The sequence below is a fragment of the Montipora foliosa genome, chromosome 11, assembly GCF_036669935.1.
Source record: "Montipora foliosa isolate CH-2021 chromosome 11, ASM3666993v2, whole genome shotgun sequence".
NCBI lineage: Eukaryota > Metazoa > Cnidaria > Anthozoa > Scleractinia > Acroporidae > Montipora > Montipora foliosa.
Window position 1 is genome coordinate 28,264,508 of NC_090879.1, and position 10,000 is coordinate 28,274,507.

The 10,000-nt window shown below is 38.4% G+C and overlaps 1 long non-coding RNA gene and 1 pseudogene across 2 annotated transcripts in view; one reads left to right on the forward strand and one right to left on the reverse strand.

Moving 5' to 3' along the window:
- Nucleotides 1-584, reverse strand: part of LOC137975356 (phosphatidylcholine-sterol acyltransferase-like) — a 10,386-nt pseudogene extending 9,802 nt beyond the window's left edge.
- Nucleotides 1-5,187, forward strand: part of LOC137976372 (uncharacterized) — a 20,930-nt gene extending 15,743 nt beyond the window's left edge. For both annotated transcript variants that reach the window (XR_011117753.1, XR_011117754.1), the window contains 2 exons: nucleotides 3,534-3,733; nucleotides 4,585-5,187. This is a non-coding gene — a long non-coding RNA (uncharacterized lncRNA). The remainder of the gene's footprint in view (nucleotides 1-3,533; nucleotides 3,734-4,584) is intronic.
- The last annotated feature ends 4,813 nt before the right edge of the window (nucleotides 5,188-10,000 follow it).

Genomic DNA, 10,000 nt, shown 5'->3' on the forward strand with positions numbered 1-10,000 from the left:
GAACATAAAGCTGTCCCAGCAGACGAGCGACAGCAACATCTTCAGGTTAATTGTCTGAGACGTGATTACATTACGTAACCTTTCTACAAAAAATAAAATACAAATAAAGTAAAAACGGCTTTTTAGGTTTCTCGTGATAACCATTTTCGCTAATTGAAGAGCCTCTTGAATCTTTTAGTGTTTTGTCTTTGCCGCGACAAATACACGCAATTATTTTATACCGTTTCTCTGGTGCTCAGGTCCTGAACAGTTGCAAAATCCTCCAGGCAAATTAGCAGTAGATCAGTTTGCGCGAGAGCAGTGATTCCAGTATTGAGTACTTTTATGACTTTCTCATTGTTTCTAATGAAGGCGACCTCTCTTATGAAACTAAATAATTTGGTGTCCTTATTTTTGATGCGCAATATAAAGGAAGAGTACTTAACAATAGAACCTCAGTAAAACAAGAATTTTACGTTACCAATTATTACTGGCATCTTGATTTCATTTACCGGCGGAGTTGGCTTCTGTGACAGCCAAAATCCATTTGCCGAAAAGACAACACAGACAAGAGTCATTAGATGTAGTTCACTTCTTATCAGCATTTTGGAGGGACGAAAGTGATCGCCTTTGTCTCGTGGTCAGTTTATAAAATAACGCGTTCAATGACGTACTTAATGAAAAACGTTATCCAGTCATAGACCAGAGCCATTCCACTTCAGTTGTTAAGAACCGCGAGAGAAATTGCACTACTCGACCTTAGCTCTCGCGTTACACAAGTTCTGTATGAACACTTGACCCCTGGAGTGTTTTGTCTTGCAATATTTCGGCAGGACTGTTCACGATTCAAGCAGAGTATTGCTTGTCATTCAAGTCACTTGCATAGAGGGCGGTGTCTGGTATTTATTTCTGAAACCTTATTTGTCAATCATTTCACCGGTTGCAGATGGTTTCATTCTGAATGTGCTTTTATTTGTAACAAAGAAAAAATGAGTGTTAAGATCATTTCAGGCACTTGGGTGGAGAAAGCTACGCACCGTGAGAGTAATTAAAGTGTCTTGTCTAAGAACACAACACAATGTTCCCCGGAGTGAAGCACACATTATAACCATGAGGTGGGCGCGCCTCCCACAAAATTCTTTTTTTGAATATTGTTAAAGTAAAATTACACAAGCAAATCATGTATGTAAATACAAAGTAAATCAGGAAGAGTAAATTGTCTTAAGTACTCTATTTTTGTTAGAGTCAAAAAACAATAGAATGACTTAGTACGTACATCATCTTTTAATAAAGGACAAAAAATTATAAATAACCTCAAGATTCTCCTTTTCACGATAATTTAAATATGAATAAATTATTACTATTATTATTATAATTATTTCAATTCAACTAAGTTGACTAATTTTGAGCACTAACTCGAACAATGGAAGGCCTTTGCTGCCTTTGCAAAACCTTAAAGGAGTGCGTATGCGCATTTCAGACAACATGGTAAGAAAGTGGACTCCAAAACATGGTCAGCTCCAAGCGAGAAAGAAAATGAATTCTTTAGAAGTTTGGAGCTATTCTTTTTACAAGACAAATACGTAAGTTAAAAGTGAAACTAGACGTGTAACCCATTTGAAAATTCTTACTGTTGAGTCAATGATCCTGCCATAAACATGTTGACAGCAAAAAGAGATTAACCAAGTACTTCATGTTCTGCTTGTCCAACACAAGTTAGAAAGCTGGCAAAGAGTTGTTCATTTTAATTGTGGTTTCCCCATGATGTAGCTTCACTGGTTTAGCAGGCTTCAAAAAGCACATTCTCTCTGCCGACAGCACTTCCTCCAACCACAGTCAACTCGTCCCAGCTACACTATAATTATGCACATCAGAACACCTTTTCACTGCAAAAGATTATAAATTTCAGTAGTTACTAACACATGCTTTTCCTTATAATAATTTTTCTACATGTATTTAGTTTAGGGTTGGAAGAGACAGGCGCGACATTAAAATCCCAAATTCAAGGTTAACTTTAAAAAGCGGACTCTAATTTAAATTAAACATTGTCATCTCCAATCGAAAAAAAATTAATTCCCCTGAAGTTTAAACTGGTTCTTCTTAGGCTCTGAAGTTTGACCAGTTTCAAACTTTATCCAACAACTTCTAACAAGTCGCAACAACAAGCCACAACACACAACATGGTGTGCAAACGATCGCAACATGTTGGGCCCAACAATGTTGCGAGCATTTGCACCGGCCAATACAGGACAACACGTAAGTTAAAAGCCAAAACTTGACATATAACCCGTTTGAAAATTCTTACCGTTGAGTCAATGATCCTGCCATAAACATGTTGACAGCAAAAAGAGATGAACCAAGTACTTAACTCCTGCTTGTCCGCTTGTTTTTGACTTCAAATTGACCGGGAGCCACCATCTTGGATAATTGTGACAATTAATGTTACTAAATGTTAATATTAATTCTATTAGACTAATGTTATTAAGGTGATTCCCTAGTATTGCACTGCGCATCCTGTTCTGCGCATAACACAGCGTAGGCCACGTTCGTATTAAGGCATGGCAAAGAGGCTTTATGGTCAAATTTCACGGCTCAGTTCTGTTTTCTTTGTGTCACAAGTCTAAACGGATATTTCTAAACTAAACGATGTTTGAATTTAACCATAGACTCGTAGCCATGTGTGAATATTGATATATCGAACGTGGCCAATAACATTTCAAAATGGCGACCTTTCCTGCCGGAAACCTCGCTAGAAAGAAGAAGAATGGCCGTTTTCAGAGCACAGCAGTAAAGAGCAAAACAAGAAACCTTTTAGACTCTCGCAAAGCAAAAAGTCGAGTGATAGCTTTGATGATGCTAAAGAACATTTCAGTCCAACAGTGAAAGTGAAACCTTGCTATCGGGGAGACGTGTTGTCGAGGGGTAAAGCTTGGTTTGCTTTCCTAAACGAGGTTGGTGACCTATCTTTTTTTTGGCATAATTTTATTCTCTTACTCATCACCTTAGTGCTGTAAAAATTTTAAAAAAGTTACTTCAAAAAAGTTACAGGAAAGCCATCACTCATGGACACAAAATTGTCTCCTCGAGATCACGCACCCGAAGAATATTTGTAGTCAGTGCCTTTTCAAGACGTGTGCCTGTGCCATAGAACGGGTGTCTGGAAAACCGAATAGCGAATAGCGAATAGCGAATAGTCGCGAATACCGAACAGCGAATAGTCACGAATAGTGCGAATAGTGACGAATAGTAACAAATAGTGGCAAATATGGGTGGAGGGGGGGGGGGGGGGGGGGGTTGTGACGAAATGACGAAAATTTGGTACCCAGTACTTCCTGGTCAACCGCGCAGCAACGTTGGATGGGATTTTCCCGCCAAAAAAGCAGAGATGTGTCGGCGAAGGACAGCTTGAGCCCTGAGAAGAAAAGATAATAAATGCACTGAAATCCTGTTACTTATTTGGATAATTAATTAACGCAACGGTTATCAGAGTAGCTCGTTTGTCTCTTTAATCACAAACCACTTGCCTCACATTTTGATTTTATTCCTTTTTACAGAACGTGTCTCGCCGGATCGGACAGCACAGATGAGGATGGTGAAATATGAGTATCTAAAATTTATGTTCGGGCGCCACTGTGGGAGGAGATGATCATGAGCTTGATGTATTAATGAAAGTGATTTATATTTTTGCATTTTGACGTTTGTTCTTCTTTAGAGTGTTTGTAAAAGCATGTACGAAACTCTCTTTCGATGACAGGTGAGCATATTATTTGCTTTGATTACGAGATTGTTCAGCATAAGGCGGTGACTATTGAAGACTATTCGTCACTATTCGCGACTATTCGCCACTATTCGCACTGTTCGCACTATTCGCTCTTCGGGTTTTCCAGACACCCGCCATAGAACAAACGTTAAATTATTCCTTTTGAGCAATACAATTCACCTGTTTTGTTATTTAAACAATTACGTCAAAGCTGTGCTTCCTGTTCTGTAAAACGTAGCCTGAACCGATAGAACAAACTTGTCCTTGATAGATGAAGTCGCAATGATTAAATGAGTAACTTGAGGAAGTTATATCTCGTGAACGAGCTCGGTGACCTATTTATTTAATTGCACATTTCGAGTCACCATAATGTAGGGAACAATCGAGAAAAGTTTAAGGAAAATCTTACAACATCTTCTATTACTAAGGAATCACCTTAAGTGTTATTAACGACACAACTGAATTATTTAAGACGGCTGCGCCCAGTAAAGTTGTAAGTGATTCTAATAATTCGTTTTCCTGATGCAAACGCTCATTAAAACACTTTTTCCCATGGCTTAAATTAATTTCGAGTCAATCCTGCCATGAACGCATTTACTGCAACAAGAGATGAACCAAGTACTTCACTACTGCCTTGATGCTGCCAGTTCTGCTCGTCCGCACATGTCAAAAAGCTCGTAGAGAGTTGCTCATGTAAATTTTGAAGTCCTATGATCTTGCGTCACTGGTGACAATAGGTGACGTTAACAATATCTCCTCTACACTGAGTTGAAAATACTATATCCAGATGGGGAAAAAAGGCTTTTCCCTCTTCCTTATGATTTTTCTACATGTTCTTATTTCAGAGTGGGAAGAGACAAGGCGGTATCAAAATTCCAATAATAAGGTTAAGTTAACCTTAATGTACCCAGGACGTGTTCTCTAAAACTTCCAAACATTGCTCAGCTCCAAACAATAAGGACATGAATACATCAGAAGTTTCAACTTGTTCTTTTTCTAAGGCAAATACGTGAGTTACCTTCTTGAGGTCAAAACCGAAACTCAAGGTTAATTAACTGTGAGTTCCCACGATATAGCTTCACTGGTCACTGCAGCTTCAAAAAGGAATAGGAGACAAGAAGTTTGGAACAAGACACCAGTGAAAGTAATCATGTGGAGAGAGAGAGAGAGAGAGAGAGAGAGAGAGAGAGAGAGAGAGAGGCGTCAGTGAAGTGCTTTAGGTTTAGAATATTTAAGTTCAAATTTTTAAGTTCTCCCTTAATTCGTAATTAGTTCTATGTTTTGAAAACAAGTTAGTGATACTGTCAGGTACGGACCAAATCATAGTAGGCGTGATAAGCAATGCAATTCATTTTTCATCCAATCGTTCCCACGTTTTCCCGAGCATGCTCTTTTTCGCTTTTCCGTGTCCTTTGTACAGTTTTCAGCCCGCGTTACTTTCTGATGCCGTTGATCCACTGCAGTCTGCTACCTGAAATGACTAACCCTGCCCCACCCTTAAACAAGGCTTCCATTCCGTTCGTTTTCACAGAGTTGCTGGATATTTCTCAGAACAACTGTGACAATAGAAATAACGCCTGTAAATAATGGGCAGATGACGACGAATGCAATTGGAACCGAATTTACATGCTAAGATATATTGCTGCGAAAGTTGCAAGGACCGAGGTAACATCTCCGAATACAAGTGATAATTCAAAGCGTTTATCATCCACGATATTCTGTCTGGAGGCTATTTTCGCTATCAAGATCCAGAACTACCTTATATCTGATTCACCTTAAAGCAACTGTCACTTGGCTAGTCTATAAGACGGTTGCCCTCTGTAACTGCAGCTGGTATTACCCTCCAGCAGTCACCTCCTGGGCCTGTTCATCTTTTTGTTGCACGCTGGGCGGAAAAGCAAAACAGCTCTTGTGCTCCTAGAATATTTTCCCCGTAAGCTAGTGTCATTTCACATAAAATTCAGTCATCATTGCAGCTGTGGATTCACGTTGCATCATCGCCGCCATTTTGCTGGACGAAAACAAAAGAATCTCTGATTAGCTTCTTTTGTTCGTCCACCAGCAATTGTACATTATATCATTGTTATCTGTGTCTCTGGGGATTGGTTGCAAAGCGCCTATTCATTGTAGATCTAGTTGCGTTAACAATTTGCTGTGTCATGATAATAGGACGAATCACTCCTTCCTTGAATTGATATGAAAATCACAGCAACTTTTGGAACCTCGTTCCAAAATAGGTATCAATAAAAATGTTTGAAAACTCATCACGCACGTTTACGATACCGGGTCTGTGTTGAGCTACTGTGTGCACCGACCCGTAAAATTTAAATTACTTATTGTAAGCTGACGCATGATTTTTGCTCACCGTCCTGTGGTTATTCCTGATGATACTTTCTCTTTCGAAAATTCCCTACATATAATCATTTATTTACTTGTTTATGGAGTAACTGAGGCAATGTCCATGGTTGAATTCTCTTCCTAGGTATTTTAGGTGTTTATGAGGATTACATTTTAAAGACAACACTAGAATCACGCTTTATTTAAAAAAGATCACGAAAAATTACTGAGGCAAGTGCCTCGGTTTGCCTCATACTGGCTACGGCCCTGATTCGTTGACATCTAATGAAAAGTGGAACCAATCAGTGACTTCCACTGAGAGAGTTTTTAACCCAGTCTTTAAAAAAAACTCTTTGATAAAATACCACAAACGGACAGAAAATGGTGATGGTGACACTGTCTTCATCTTCAATATAACAAAAATATCAATCTTCAAATACCCTTCCCATATCAAGATTTGGTTGGACAGCCCCAAAAGAGAAGCACGCTCTACCCTTTAAAGTAGGAGATAAGCGGCCTTGAAGAGGGTTCTGGGCTAATAAATATGAACCTCATGTATATATATATATATATATATATATATATAATGAAATGACGTGATAAATTGATCATCAGCTCATCAGCTAACTCGGAGTAGCAAATAAATGTTTTTGACCTAGTTCAAGTCTACGTATCTATATATATATGTATATATATATATATATATATATATATATATATATATATATATATATATATATATATAAATGGAAAAATAAAGTTCACTCGGAATACACACAGAATACAGGTTATATTGGGATTATTTTGGCGCGAAAAACCTACAAAATATACTCACCGGCTGTAAAGCGGAATCGAGACCACACCGAGCATTTTCTCAGGTTATAGACAATTTCTTAAATGAGGAATGAGTAACTTTGAAAACCCTTTCCCTTAATCCTCAACCTATGTAGGTGAAAACGGAATAGTTTCATACGAATGTCCGCAAGATATTTCCATCACTCAAGTCCCTAATAATGTCATCTCTAAATATAAAACTGCATTAGTTTCGCATTTTCGTGATTTTTCCAATATATTTTGATTTGTTGACCTTGTGAAGTGATTACTTTACTCATTGTGCTACCACTAAAGATAAATTTGTACAACGATCAGAGGCCAACAAAAAAAAACCTCCTCCCACAGAAACTTGCAGGGCGTACAGTACTATTTTTTGTTAACCATTTGCAAAAAATTAATGAAAACTTCATTTGGAATTGAAATGGCAAAATTATCTTGATACTTCCAAAATTTCGTTTGAGAGGGTATGCTTCCACAATTGCCCACCCCCCCCCCCCCCCCGGAACTTTCGCTACTTTACATTCCGGACTTTCATTCCTTTCTTCCTGAGGCTTATTTACGTTACTTTCTTTCCCTCTCTCACGTAAATATGAGCAATTTTTCATATTTGTATAACATGCGCTTTGCCACAAAAAAGAAACAACGAAACATGCGATGATCTTACGGGAAAAAAAAAAACAAGAAAGGGGGACGGGGGGGGGGGCGTTTTGTACCTTTGAGACGGTGTCGGTGTTTCTTGTGTAATTTGTGTACAAAGTGATGATACGAACGCTTAATGTTTGATCCTGCATTTTGTTCGCGTCGGCGAACATGATCTTTGTCTTTGCTGTACGGACCTGTTTGATAAAAAAAAACAGAATTCGAATAGGTTTATTTACCAATTATTCCATGAACGCGCGTTGGATATGAGATGGTAAATAGCCAACGAGGCGCGTGACTCCGAGCTGCTTATAACCAGTCTCATATCCAACAAGCGCGAATGGAATAATTCCTTTATTACATTTTTATTAAATTCTTAACGCTTGAACACATGGAAATTAAAGCCAAATTTTATTGCAATCAGTGGTTTCCATAAAAAAATTAGGTCATGCGGTATATGAGCTGATAACCGAGAATGATTGAACCAGTCAGAAAGCTAGAAACGTAATATTCGAGGTCGAAAATTAAATAATTATGGTTATCCCTCGAGCATACTAGGAAAAAACCCGACTGCTCCTTATAGGATTCGAACCAATAACCCTCTAATTACTCGTTCAAATGTTCTTTCTGCTAAGTAGCATATTCTCATTTCAAATTAAGGAGATATTCACTTTTAGACTGTTATATTGCGTTTTTTTTATTTGGTGAAGGTGAAGTTGATTTGTTATGTACCAAATAAAGAATCGATTGTAAATGTTTTAAGGACAATCCGTGTTTTTTTTTTTTATATTTTATGCACAGAGATTTGCCACAACGGTAGAATTGCATAAGAGAGCGAAGCCCCAAGTTAAGTGTGTCCTGCAGAGGACACCACAGACGGTCGTGAACCTCGTGTCCTGTTCTTTGTGACCTGTGTGATTATTCTGTATATGCCTCAACAAGTTAATTAACAACAAAAGATACAAGGCGGGGCTACGGTTTTTTGTTGTCAACAGCGGAGATTTGCAGATATCATTACAATACCCCGAGTGTTGGTCAGGCCCGGAATTCTACCCACTCTCCCCCCCCCCCCCCCCCCCCTCACGATAATCCAATGCTTAACCAGCTGAGCCAGCCAGTTGGCTGATTCGATATTACCAAAATGAGCATAATAGACATGAAAGCCGGAGACTGATTTGTCTTAAATATGAAATGAATCTGCTTACCGTGTGAAGCTGTCTTACTAGTAGGAATGGTTTATAATGACTTGTTTCGTGGTTTCTAGTCTTCTTATGGTCAGCTGGGTTGGTGCCAGAAAGACTGCGTAATAAAATGATAGATTGAGTCAAAAGCTATCCATTGATAGACTTGACATTTCTCTAAATATATACATCTTAATGAACAAGTTTAACGACCATGTTCGAAGTTAATTAGGCCCGTGTTTTTCTTTTTTTTACATAAACTTGAAAAGTAGAGTTATGACTTAGAGTGAGAGTTAACGACTGCCAAATCCTGAATTCAAGATTTTGGACTGCCAAAATCCTGAATTCAAGATTTTGGAAGTCCAAAATCTTGAATTCCAAAATCTTAAATTCAGGATTTTGGCAGTCGTTAACTCTCACTCTTCAATTCTTCACAAAGATCAAACCCTCGATAACTTTTTTTTTTAAACTTTGATATAAGCTAGACTTAACTCTAATGAATTGGAAAGTGAAACATTTGTTGCCAATTTTATGATAAATAGGCCATTTTACCATTTTACAGTTGTAGCTAAGTTACCTGGCCTACGAATGGAAGCGAGGCTGCCGGTGACCCTGCTTTGATACAAACCTCCGTGCTTTTGTAATGTTAATACGGACCAATAAGAATTACAACAACACAATTTACACAATAAAAGCAGTGGGGGCTGTATCAATGCAAGGTCACCGGCAGCCTCGCAGCCATTCATATATGGCGCGTTTTCAGGGTCAAAATTTAAAACTAACTTTTCCACCTTTTCTTACCTGCTAAGTAAAATGTCTGTCATTTCCTGTTTTTGAAATTAGACAGTACACATCTCTTTTGACCTCTGAAACAATACATTCCGCGTTTCCTCAATACTAAAATCATAACATCCGGCATATTTTGACCTTTGAACAAAATTCTCCGCGTTTTCTGACTTCTCTCGAATTTTCTCTGACTTTCAATGTAATTAGTTACCAAATGTCGTATTAATTAGTTTTAACAACATCTCAACAAAACATCCTGTACTGACACCTTACAAGCAATTTAGTTCGTAATGAAATCCCGCTGATGAGCCGACATTCTGATTTGCAAATTTTGCAAATGCGCGTTTTCTGACTTCTCGATTCTGCCGATTCTGCCAGGCATCTTTTCCGCGTAGGCCTGGTGTCCATTAGTGCCCATGGGGTTTTCCCAGGGATTTGTAAATGGCGTCGACGGCACAAGACCAATTCTTGAGCAGTCTTCGTC